Raw genomic sequence first — 12,774 nt, forward strand, 5'->3', positions numbered from 1 at the left:
TTCCACCTCTGATCTGCATCCCTGCATGCTGCAGGCATCTGCTGAATTCCCCTTTGCCCATGGGAAAGTGAGCAGCAGAACCTGGGGCAATGCTCAGGATCTCTAAGCCTCAGGGCACCGTACACAGTGTGGATTTTAACTCTCCAGAGAATTACTGGGTAACAATACAATACAGTGCAATACAATTAATAATTTCCAGGGCTCCGTTTTCCCCCCATCACTTTTCCCTTTTTTTCCTATTCCACTCAGTGACTTTTCCAAAGTTGAGGAAGTTGTGGTGTACTGAGGACTGTGTGGGAAGTCCAGGCTATCACATTAAGAACAGGGGATGGGGATCCCCTGGTGCTGCATGCAGTTGTCAAAGTTAGACTCGGGACTCACAGTTTGTCAGACCACTCTGTTTTATTAGCACAGCGCTCTGCTAATAGCACCCAGATAATGTCAGCACCATGCGAGACACAAACTGTCTTGTTTATACAGATAAAAGGGGGAGAACTTAACAAGATAACAAAGGAAGCAGAATCAGATATACATGTCTAACACAGGTAATGTTATCTTATTTCCTTATTAACTATTACCGATCTTCTATTAATGTTTCACCATTAGCACCATTGTTTATGCCTAATGTTTCTTTTCCTGGCACCTCTATTTCAACATTTCTTATTTCTGCTTAAAGGTACATACAACATTTCTTTAATCCATTCTTATTTTTACAATATAATTCATTCTACTTTCACAATCCCTCTTTTGGTCAAGCTACGCCATGACCAACATTTTGCTGGATTCCACATATTAATCTTTCTTTATCTCTTTGTTCATCAGCGATATTCAAAATCATCATATTAGCACTCTGTTTTGGGGCAGTCACCTGGGTGGCATGCCTTACACAATGTTGGATACAACAGGAGACTAACTGAAAACATAAGCTTATGTTTGTGTTGCTAGGAGCAAGACAGGCACAGGGGTTAGGGTGACCAGATGTCCCGATTTTATAGAGACAGTCCCCCACCCCGTCCCGATTTTTCACACTTGCTGTCTCGTCACACTAACAGGGGCACCAGTTTAATAAGCCTGCCTAGGGCACCATAAATCCTAAGGATAGCCCTGGTTACCAAAGTGAATAACACAGAAAGTCAGTGTCACCAAGAAACATCACCTGCAGCTCCTGGTCCCAGACAGTCTCTCTAGGACCAGGACCAGGACCCGTCACCCCGCCTCCACACACCCCCCCATCTTCCTCTTGATACTGGGGGGGCAGAGCTCTCTAGAACTAGCCCCAATCTCTGTAGAAACTCCTCTTTTCCCCCCTCCCGGGGATCTGCGGGTCTCCTTTCTGCCCACTGATACTGTGGCTTCTATGCAGGTCAACGCCTTGCTGCTGAGAGAAGCTGCCCCTGCCCAGGGCAACTGGGGCCCCGGGAGGCAGGCTCTGGGGCAGGGGGCTGCAGTGCAATCCCTTGATCGCTAGGACCCAGGAGCAGCTGGGATGCGGCCCATCACTGGGGTCACTCAGACCAGGCAGCAGGAAGTGACTCGCTCTCGCTGCAGTGACTCTGGGGCGCTGTGGGGAGCCCGCGCTCCTTGCAAGATCCCCGAGCCCCGGCGGCGGCTGCTGCTGGGACCCCGGAACGGGGAATCTCCAGCGCTGACAGTCCCGCTGCTCCAGGAGCCTCTCGCAGGGCAGAGCCCCCAGCCCGGCCAGGACCCCCCTTCCCGCCCCCAGCCCCTGCTCCCAGGGCGGGCACCGCTTGGAGGGAAGGTGAGAGAGACCTGCCCATCCCCCACCCGCAGGGAGCGGTGCCCCCGGTGCCACCCGGGCTGCAGGGGGAGGGTTTGGCCCCAGGCTGCTCCCAGCTGCAGTCCCCTGCGCACATCTCAGTCCGGCTGCTGGCAGAGATGGAAGCCGGGCGCCGCCAGCTCTTCACCCTGCACCGGCTGCTCCCCCCGGGCTCCGCATCCGCTGCGCGAAGCGGGGGTGGGGGAGGGGAAGCGGGGGGAGGGGGTCAGAGTGTGGCTCCGGTCCCAGGAGCTCCGGCACCACAGGTAGAGCGCGGGGTAGCGACCGTTCTGCGGAGCCCTGCGCTGGGGGAGGGGCGGGGCTGGGGCTGAACCCGAACCCGACACCGGCAAGAGCCCGGCCCCACCTCTCTCCAACGGCGCAGCTTCCACTTCCGCCCCGCTCACACGTCACTTCCCCCCGCCCCTCCGCAGCCCGTGGCGTGCAGGGAGGCGCGGCCCGAGCGCAGCCCCGCCCGAGGCCCTCCTGGGTGGGCGGGAGCGTGAGAGAGGCTCGGTCCGGCTGCGTCGCGCCCCGAGTCCGGCCGCCCGTGGAAGCGCCCCGCGGGGACACCCCAGGGGCCGGGGGCGGGAGCCGTCTGGATTTAATAGTCATTAGCGAGAGGCGGGGTTAGCTCGCCTGGGGCTGGAATAGCAGGTGGGGAGCAGCTTGGGAGTCAGGGCCCAGCAGCATCACCCAGGGCTGCCCGGGGGGGGGGCAAGAGGGGCAATTTGCCCCAGGCCCTGAGCCCCACAGGGGCCCCCACCAGAGTTTTTCGGGGCTCCTGGAGTGGGGTCCTTCACTCGCTCCGGGGGGGGCGGAAAACTCTTGCGGGGCCGGGCGCAGGAGCTTCTTCGCTCCCGGTCTTCGCCGGCAGGGGGTCCTTCCGCTCCAGGGCGGAAGGATCCCCCGCTGGTGAATTACTGCCGAAGACAGAGCGGGACCTGCCGCCAAAGTTCAGCTCGGTCTTCGGTGGTAATTCGGCGGCAGGGGGCCCTTCCCTTCCGGGACCCGCTGCCGAAGTGCCCCAAAGACCTGCGGCGGAGGCCCCCCTCTGCCGAATTACCACCAAAGACCGGGCAGCACTTCGGCGGCGGGTCCCGCTTCGGCGCTAATTCGGCGGCGGCGAGGGGGCGCCACGGGTCTTTGGGGCACTTCGGCGGCGGGTCCCGGAACGGAAGGGCCCCCTGCTGCCGAAGACCCCGGGCCCCCGGAATCCTCTGGGCGGCCCTGGCATCACCATAGATTACCAGGGTTGGAAGGGACCTCAGGAGGTAGTTAGTCCAACCCTCTGCTCGCAGCAGGACCAAGCCCCAGTTTTTGCCCCAGATCCCTAAACAGCCCCCTCAAGGATTGACCTCACAACCCTGAGCTGGGGTGGGGCTGAAATACTGGGTGCAGGCTGTGAATAAAAGCTTACAAACTCTGGATCAGCCTCTTCCCAGAGTGAATCCCAGCCAGACTCATTGTCACTGGGAAACATGTCCCCTGTCTCTGGGTCTGGGCAGCCTCTCGGGGCCAGGAACCATCACCCCCAAGTCCTGGTCTCCGTTCTGTCTGCCCGTTGTCACAGTGTCTTCTATGTAGGATGTCTCTTTGGTGCTCAGAGGCGCTGCCTGTTCCTAGGGAATGTGGTTCCCCAGAGAGGGAGAATTTGGGAAAGGGCTGGGACAGAGACCCCACAAGGAACACACTGCTGCAGACAGACTGGCCTGCCTCCAGGCACAGCTTGGCTCTGTATCTCAGCCTGCTCTAGCCAGCCAGGATGGGTGAATAGAAAGAATAAAACTAAGGGTCATTGCTAAGGCAGAGGAGGCCACTGTCAGGCCCTGTGCTGAGGGTACTGGAGCCCTAGAGTTAGCTGGGTTTCCTGGGGCACATGATGCTGCCTCCATTGTGATCTGGGAGTCCAGACTAAGCAGCTGCTGCATGATCTGTGCTGGGACAGACTATCATTAAAATCCGCTGTGCCCAGCCGGGAGGAGGAGGGACTTTCTCTCGTGGCTGGAGCTAGCCCTCTACGGTAGCCCTGGGCTCTGCTGGCATCAGTTCCTGAGCCAGAAACTCCAAGTGATGAGAGAGACCTGGGGGAAGGGACAGGCGGGAAAGTGAGTCTGCACAAACCTCCTCTGTCTGTGAGTCCCACAGCTGCTGCCCTTAACACACTGAGGCTCACACTTCTGTTAGCAGTGGCAGTAGCTACAGGAGAAGAAACATCCACAGGAATGGCAAGACAGTAACCAGCTCTTCCATGCAGAAGGGACACAGGAGAGACTAGAAGGGGCAACAGGAGCAATAAGTGGGGAGAGAGGTTCCTGGTTCCCAACCCTGCCTAACTCCATTTCCTGCAGCACTCCGGAGTGGATTGACTTTCCTGGGAAAGTGAGGAGTAGAGAAAGGAAAAGCCAGTTCCTGCCTCTGTCTAGTCCCTGTGCTGCTGGGGGAAAGTGGCTCCTTTGATTCTGTTCTTTTCTAGCGTTTGGCTCGGAGACACTGTTACTGGGGGGTTTAAAAGTGTCAGGTGGGTTTAATCCCAATGGGAAGGTTCAGGTCTGTGTTGTAATAACGTAGCTGAAGGTTTTCCCAGTATGGAGGAGTTGAGTGTCTGTCCGCAGGAAAAGCCTGGGAGGATCAGGGTGTAAAATTGACTAATGATAATTTGAGAACATCCCCAATTGTCTTTCTAACCTTGACAGGCTGCAGAATAACAACCACATTTTGCTCCAGGTCATTCCATCTTCCTAGGGGACAAGGAAGGGAAATGGCTGTGGTGGATCCAGTTCAGGTAGGGGATTTTGTCAGGAGTTGCTGGGGAGGGTGGTTGAAGAGAAGGAGGGGCAGGAAATACACAGGGTGAGGCAGGGAGGGGGATAGGGTGTGATAAACTTGCCTGGACATGCTCAGCCTAGGGCATGATTTATGAACAGGCCTGTGATAGTTGCGGGGGTCCCCTGCCCAGAGCTCTGCTTTCCACATCAGCCTGTGCCTAGTAGGTGCATGGTAAATGAGAAGACCCTGCCCTCCTCCATCTGCTGGGAGGGACAAAGTGCTCTCACCGTCTCTTTGTTACTTGGAGTCTCCTGGCCACTGTGAGCAGAGTGGGGGTAGGATTCTTCTCCACTGGCCCTCCCAGAGCTGTCCTATTTTTGAGTTTCTTCCCTCATGAATAGTGGGATTCTGTCTGGGGCATCAGGAACTGAGTGGGGAGCACCTGTTGTTTCAGATGCCGGTGACCTTCGAGGAAGTGGCTGTGTATTTCACTGAGGGGCAGGGGGCTCTGCTGGACCCAGGTCAGAGAGCCCTCTACACGGACGTCATGCAGGAGAATTATGAAACTGTGACCTCACTGGGTAAGGATTTCTTTCCCCTCAGCTTCCTGAAGCCATGGGGTCTGCATTTCTGCATTTGGTCAGGTTCTTCCCTGATCAGTTAGATTAGATGGGAATAAGTCACATAGTTTACAACTCCAATGTGAGAGAGCCATTCACCTCCAAACCCCCTATAATGGGATAGGGCGTCATGAACCTAATGGACATGCTAACTCATCCCCATCCCTCCAGCTTTCATGGGAGCAGAAGCAGTGTATTATCCTATCTGCATAAATTCTCACTCACACACCGGATCTCTGTGCACCTACCTTCCTAGAACTAGCTCCATGTGTGGGGAGGGCTCTGGGGGTTTTAGACATAGGCAGAGGTTTAACAAGAGCTATTTGGGCCTCAGCAAGTCCCCCAGAGCACACATATCCTAAAAACTCCTAGTGAGGGTGTGAGAACTCCCCATCCCCCAGACATTTGCTTCTCCCAAGGGGGCTCAGTGACCATGTTCCCATCTGTTCAGATCCCACCCCTCCCCAGGAAATCATGGGGTCAATTTAAACTCAAGATGTGCCCTTTGTGACAAATACTTTACCAATCCTCCGTGCTTGTTTTCACCCACTGAACAGGATTCCCCGTTCCCAAACCTGACCTGATCGCCTGGCTGGAAGCAGGGGAAGAGCCGTGGATCCCAGATCTCCAGGCCTCCGAGGAAAGGAAGATCCCAAGAGGTATGCACACAGGTGAGGAGTCAGTGACACTAACACAGAAACTATATGGCAAATGGAGGAAAAAACTGAAAATCCCCAAAATGTGGTGTGAGCCCCCTCAGTTCTGCCTCATCTCACACAGAAGATATTGCATCATCGTGGCAGATATCGCCCATGCCTTCCCACCTACCCTGTTAGCTGTCAGGATTTTTCTCACTTCCCTGTAAGTGTTCAGATGGGATGTGGAGAGAGAATCCAATTTCTCAGTCTCCACAACAGTTTCTGTGTTTTCACTCTTTTCTGTTCCCCTTTCTGTCCTTTCTATCAGCCCAGGCACTAACTCCTGCCTGGATTCTCTCTCTCTCCCTCAGCAGGTGATGAGACAGTGAGTGAGGGTAATCCACAGCAGGAAGATCCTGATCAAGTGGAACTCCAGGGGACCTTTTTGAGAAGAGCTGAAGGGAATTTTTCCCAGTGCTTGGAACAGAGAAAAGTCTGGAGTAATTGCCACAAGTCAGAGAGGAAGCTGGGGAACTGCCAAACTAAGAAACTGGATGAATCCATCAAATGTGGAGGAGGAGGAAAGGATCCCAATGAAACCACAGCCCAGCAGACAAATCACAAAGAAAAGAAATCCTGTAAATGCTTGGACTGTGGGAAACGCATCAGTCATCACTCAGGGCTTATTAACCATAAGAGAATCCACATGGGAGAGAAACCCTGTACGTGCCTTGAGTGTGGGAAAAGTTTCAGTGCACCATCTGCCCTTATTGTACATCAGAGAACCCACACAGGAGAGAAACCCTATAAATGCTTGGACTGTGGGAAAAGCTTCAGTGTGAGCTCACACCTTATTACTCATCGGAGAGTGCACACAGGAGAGAGACCCTATAAATGCCTTGACTGTGGGACAAGTTTCAGAGTACCATCAGCCCTTATTGTACATCAGAGAACCCACACAGGAGAGAAACCCTTTAAATGCTTGGACTGTTTGAAAAGTTTCAGTCGGAGTTCAAGCCTTATTAACCATGGGAGAATTCACATGGGAGAGGGACCATATAAATGCCTTGAGTGTGGGACAAGTTTCAATGTACCATCTGCCCTGATTGTACATCAGAGAACCCACACGAAAGAGAAACCCTTTAAATGCTTGGACTGTGGGAAAAGTTTCAGTCGGCATGCAAATCTTATTGCGCATCAGAGACTGCACACGGGAGAGAGACCCTATAAATGCTTGGACTGTGGGAAAAGCTTCAATGAGAAATCAACTCTGATTAAACATCAGAGAACCCACACAGGAGAGAAACCGTATAAATGCTTGGGCTGTGGGAAAAGCTTCAGTCAGCGCTCACATCTTATTAATCATGGGAGAATCCACTCAGGAGAAAGACCCTATACATGCTTGGACTGTGGGAAAAGCTTCAGTCGGCATTCATATCTTATTAACCACGGCAGAATCCACACAGGAGAGAGACCCTATAAATGCTTGGACTGTGGGAAAAGTTTCAATCAGAGACATTCATCCAGAAACCATAAAGAACACAATCAATGCTCCCAAAAGTATCATCCGCTCATACCTTCCTAAACATCAGAGGATTCTTCACTATATAATATTCAATCGGATGGAATCTAAAAAAATCATTCAAAGAGCAGAAGACCTTCCACACAAGAGAGAGAACCCACTACAGAGAAGACTGTGGTAAAAACAAACTTAACTAAAAAAAAGAAAAAGCCAGTGCAAAAACTCCAGCAAGCCCAGCCCCCCCCCCAGCCTCCCCCCCCCCCCCCCTGCCCCCAGGAGGGCCACCAAGGGAGGGGAGCCTGGGAAGGACCCACCCTGGCTCTGCAGGGGAAGGTGATTGGGTTGGTGTGATTTTGTTTGTGTGATGTCCCTGCCCAAGCTCTGCCCAGCTGCCAGCAGCTCCATTGTTTTGCCAGCCATGAAGCCAGTGCCATGCAGTGGGACAGGGGGACCTGGGGGTGGGGGGGTACAGAGTGTGGAAACTGAAACCTTGTTACTGTGTGTCATGTGGAGTATTGTAAAAAAAACTAAAAACTAAGTACTTAACTCTAATTGTAGTTATGTTCCTTAAAAATGCGACTTTTAAATAAATGCAATTATCAATTTAAAAATTAATGTAAATGAGAGTCCAAATGAGAAAAAACACAAAAACACACACACACACACACACACACACACACAACAAAACAAACAATTTAATTACACACACAGTGATGATGTGATTGAGTTTTGAGGTGGAGGAGTCAGAGGGTGGGATATTTCCCAGGAATGCCTTACTGCTAAATGAACTAGCAAATTGACAATGCCCTCCTCAATGGTCTCTTCTCTCACTCACACAGCAGGCAGGAGGCAGGAAGGAGAGACACACACACACACACCCTGTGTGAAAAAAAAACATTTTCCTTTAGACCCCAGCCCCCCCAGGTTTAAGTACACTGTCTAATTAATTAAATCATGCTGAGAGACCCTGAGACAGCAGCTACTGCCTCCTCCCTCATCCTCTCCTGCTCTATGGAAGATGGGGGGGGTGGGGGTGCAGGAGGGGGGAGGGAGACTGAACATTAGCCCCTCTCCCCCAGTACAGCAAGCAGGAGTCTCTGGGAGCAGCTCCAAGGCAGAGGGTAGGAGCATCACATGGCAGTGGGGGGAGGGACAGCTGCTGCACAGGGAACTTAGGGGAGTGGGTAGCTGATAAGGGGGTTGCTGGTCCACCCTGGTTCCAACCACCCACCAGCTAGCTGCAACAGGCTGCTCTTCCCGCAAGCAGTGGACAAAACAGGCGGCTGCCAAAGACATTAGAAGGGAGCATTGCACAACTTTAAACAAGCATTTTCCCTAACTGATCAGCAACTTAATATCGAAACAACGTTAACCGGGAGGACTTTAAGTGAGGAGTTCCTGTGTTGTAAGAAACTGTTATCTGATGTAATTTGATACCAGTAGTAGCGAGAGGTAGCAAATTGTTACCAGTAGTGCAGTTGCTCATAGGTAAGGTTGTTCTTATTTGCTGACTTGTCCTACTTTGCTAAATCTTGACAGTGGTGTGGGATGGAAGCATAAAGTCTTCAGCTTCCAAACGACCCTGCCTGGTGTACGTATGTATCAATTACCTCTTAATAGAGAATTGTAAAAAATAGAGCGAGATCATTTAAACATCCTTTATTTTGCAGCTTAATTTACTGTGCTAACAATGGAGCATCGTGACATTGATACTTGTGCCCAAATGACCTGTGGGTTGGATTCATGTTAGTGGGACGCGGGACCTGTGGAGAATAATTTAAACTCTTTATTTCCTTAGGGTTTGCCTTCAATATACTTATATGCTGGTGTGAGCTCTGACCATTACAGTTCATCAACTCAGCAGGCAGGCAGAGGCACCAATGCACTTGTCCTGTTGCCTTGACTGAGAAAGGTTCTGATCAAAGGGGGTGTAGATTCCAGCAAGCTCCTGGGGTAATATCTCATTGGAGATGAAAGGACTTGTTCAGAAAGAGATTTTGAAGTCTGTAGGGTAAAGATGAGCCAGATGGGTTTGTCTTCATGCAGGTATATTTTATTCTCTGGGAGCTGGGTAGAAAGGAGAGAAGTATTTTGCATTTCCTATTTCCCTTACTGAGGGCGCCATCTATGCTCACCTGAATGTTTTCCTGGCAGAAGCTGTTCCTATCTACTTATTACGGGGTCAAAATGTGGCTGCCATTACACAGAGGCATTAGTGCTGGTGGAGGTGAGAAGAGGGCCAAGAAGTCCTTTCACTCCCTTAGCACTCCCATGCATGTGGAAGCTATAATATTGCTGCTGCCTAAGTACCCTGATGGCAAACGGGTAGGGGCAGAAGGTACTGCCAGCTCTACTGAGCACCCCAAAGGAGCCAGGCACTCTGTGCAGTGTATGCTGCTACATCTATCCTGTACTTGTGAGGGCAACCCTCAGTCCCCAGGACTCCTGGTGGCCTCAGGGCATCCCCTGGCGTCCATGAGCACAAACACTGCTCCTACTGCCATTGCTTGAAGATGTACCACCTTCTCCTCCTCCACCCCATTGCTCAAGCTTTAGAGTCAAAACTGAGCCTGCAGGTGGTAAAGTGCTCATGATCTCTGTCATAACTATAAAGGGAAGGGAACAGCCCTCCTGTGTACAATACTATAAAATCCCTCATGGCCAGAGGCACCAAAATCCTTTTACCTGTAAAGGGTTATGAAGTTCAGGAAACCTGGCTGACACCTGACCCAAAGGACCAATAAGGGGATGAGATACTTTCAAATCTTGGTGAGGGGAAGGCTTTTGTTTGTGCTCTTTGTTTTGGGGGTTGTTCGCTCTTGGGACTAAGAGGGACCAGGCATCAATCCAGGCTATCCAAATCTTTCTGAACCAATCTCTCATATTTCAAACTTGTAAGTAACAGTCAGGCAAGGTGTGTTAGTTTTATTTTTGTTTTCTCATCTTGTAAATGTTCCTTTTTGCTGAGAGGATTTTACCTCTGTTTGCTGTAACTTTGAACTGAAGGCTAGAGGGGGTTTCTCTGGGCTCTATGAAGCTGATTACTCTGTAAAGTTATTTTCCATCCTGATTTTACAGAGATGATTTTTACCTTTCTTTCTTTACTTAAAAGCCTTCTTTTTAAGAACCTGATTGATTTTTCCTTGTTTTAAGATCCAAGGGGATTGGATCTTGACTCACCAGGAATTGGTCGTAAAAAGAGAAGAATGAGGGGGGATTAGTCTGCAGAAGAGAAGAATGAGGGGGGATTTGATAGCTGCTTTCAACTACCTGAAAGGGGGTTCCAAAGAGGATGGATCTAGACTGTTCTCAGTGGTAGAAGATGACAGAACAAGGAGTAATGGTCTCAAGTTGCAGAGGGGGAGGTTTAGGTTGGACATTAGGAAAAACTTTTTCACTAGTAGGGTGGTGAAGAACTGGAATGGGTTACCTAGGGAGGTAGTGGAATCTCCTTCCTTAGAGGTTTTTAAGGTCAGGCTTGACAAAGCCCTGGCTGGGATGATTTAGTTGGGTTTGGTCCTGCTTTGAGCAGGGGGTTGGACTAGATGACCTCCTGAGGTCCCTTCCAACCCTGAGATTCTATGATTCTGTGAAAGGAGGGGGGATGGTTAAATTCTCTTTGTGTTGAGATCCAAAGGGTTGGATCGGTGTTCACCAGGGACTCGGTGAAGAGGTCTCTCAAGACTATCCAGAAAAGGGAGCTAGTACTTGAGAGTGGTGGCAGCAAGACCAGATCTAAGTTACGCTTAGAGGTATTCATGCAGGTCCCCACATCTGTACCCTAAAGTTCAGAGTGGGGAAGGAACCTTGACAATCTCTATAAAACATGACATAGCATGATTATAACTGTTGCTACTGAGACTCTCAAACTCAGACAAAGCTTAGGGGGAGGTAAAGAGTTCTATTGAAAAACTGACGTGGTGTTTTCCGTGAGGTGAATAGCTCTTTAGAGGTTCCGGCTTCACCAACTAAGAAACACGTGAGCCAGTGAAGCAGTCTAGCAAAATAAACATATCTACCCTGCGATTTACATTGCATTGCAGGATAATTGATTCTGAATTCTGCAGCTGACAGAATGTGATATAAACAAATATCACTCAGATCTCTCTATTATTCCCAGAACTTTTGACTCAGCTCTGCACATGCCCAGTCCATTCACACTCCCTGCTTTCATCTGGCTTCTCTCACTCAGCACAAAACCAAATGCACACAAGATGAGAGTTTGTCGATGAACCTGCCAGTGAATAGCTACTGCTGCTGGAAATACAGCAGGGGAGTATACTAGACAGATTAAACTAATTAGGCCTCTGGAGACTTTACAAGGGGAATCCAGAAAGTTTATAAATTAGGATTCTGCAGAAAAGTGCAGGGAACTGAGAGCCAGGATTTCCACTGACTTGCTGTGTAACCTTGGGCAAGTCACATCACCTTCTGTGCCTCCAGTTTCTTCTCTCAACTTTCCCCTTCTCTAGTCCAGGGGTAGCAAAGTGTGATGGAGGGGGGTATCTCTGGCACAATTTCCTTTGAATGTGACAAGACATCAACCCGAGAGCACAGCATAAGAAAGTTCAGAGGCAGCAAACCTTTGTGGAGGATTGATGCCCTGTCACAATTGGTTACCATTGTGAAATCTCCATTGTAAATGTGGACACAACTATAGAGAGGTATTTTTTCAAAGTATGAAACCTTTACTATTGTAGCAAGATATAAAAACAAGAACATTTTCATTTCAACAGTTTTTAAAAAACAAGCATCTGGACATATTTATAGGTACAGTTATTAACACATTTTTTTCTTTACTGAAATCTACAGTAACGTTACACGTCTCTACTTCTCATTTATATTTCAGATGTGTTATTTGAACTATGCACACTTGTATCTGTACTCTGTCTTCTGATCAGTCAGGTTTTCTTCATTGGTTTCCTCAGGAAGGCAGGGAACATGTGCCCACTTCTTACAAGAGTCACACTGCACCTTAGATAAGTAATAGATGAGAAAATTAGATCACAAAACTAACAATGGTACCGGTAATTTCAATTAACTGGTACAATTTACAAAATAATATTCCTTGACCATATAATCATTACTCAAGATACGACTATCAACAGTGGTGGAAATACTTGCTATTGTGGAATAATTACAAGAATCCTGATTCTTAGGCAGGTTATGGTGTTCGGTCAATATGCAACTGGCTACATCTTTGCCCATGAGTTTTGTTCTTGTACTGCAAATAATCATATTCTCCTTACTTATCTGCTCCAGCACATGGTGTGTGTTTCTCATACCACTTCGTGCTTCTTACCATCATGTCATCTTTATTTTTTTCCAAGTCACATAATTGCAGTATAAAGCAGTAGTCCTCCATGCTGTTATGCTATACAAAGCACACGGGATCTTTTCGAGGGGGAGGAGGAGGGAGGCAAATACGCCGCGTTTATTAAAAATACA

General features: G+C 49.9%; 1 protein-coding gene across 2 annotated transcripts in view; it reads left to right on the plus strand.

The window, feature by feature from the left end:
• DHRS7C (dehydrogenase/reductase 7C) overlaps positions 1–12,774 on the plus strand; it is a 445,910-nt gene that overhangs the window by 360,464 nt on the left and 72,672 nt on the right. Inside the window, exons 2-3 of one of the 2 annotated variants that reach the window (XM_039501164.1) lie at positions 4,505–4,562; positions 5,724–5,837. The gene's annotated coding sequence lies outside the window, so the exon portion shown is untranslated. Of the gene's footprint in view, positions 1–4,504; positions 4,563–5,069; positions 5,128–5,723; positions 5,838–12,774 lie in introns of those variants that run through there. The other variant, XM_039501166.1, reaches the window with a different exon arrangement.

The sequence above is a fragment of the Mauremys reevesii genome, linkage group 15 (assembly GCF_016161935.1).
Source record: "Mauremys reevesii isolate NIE-2019 linkage group 15, ASM1616193v1, whole genome shotgun sequence".
NCBI lineage: Eukaryota > Metazoa > Chordata > Testudines > Geoemydidae > Mauremys > Mauremys reevesii.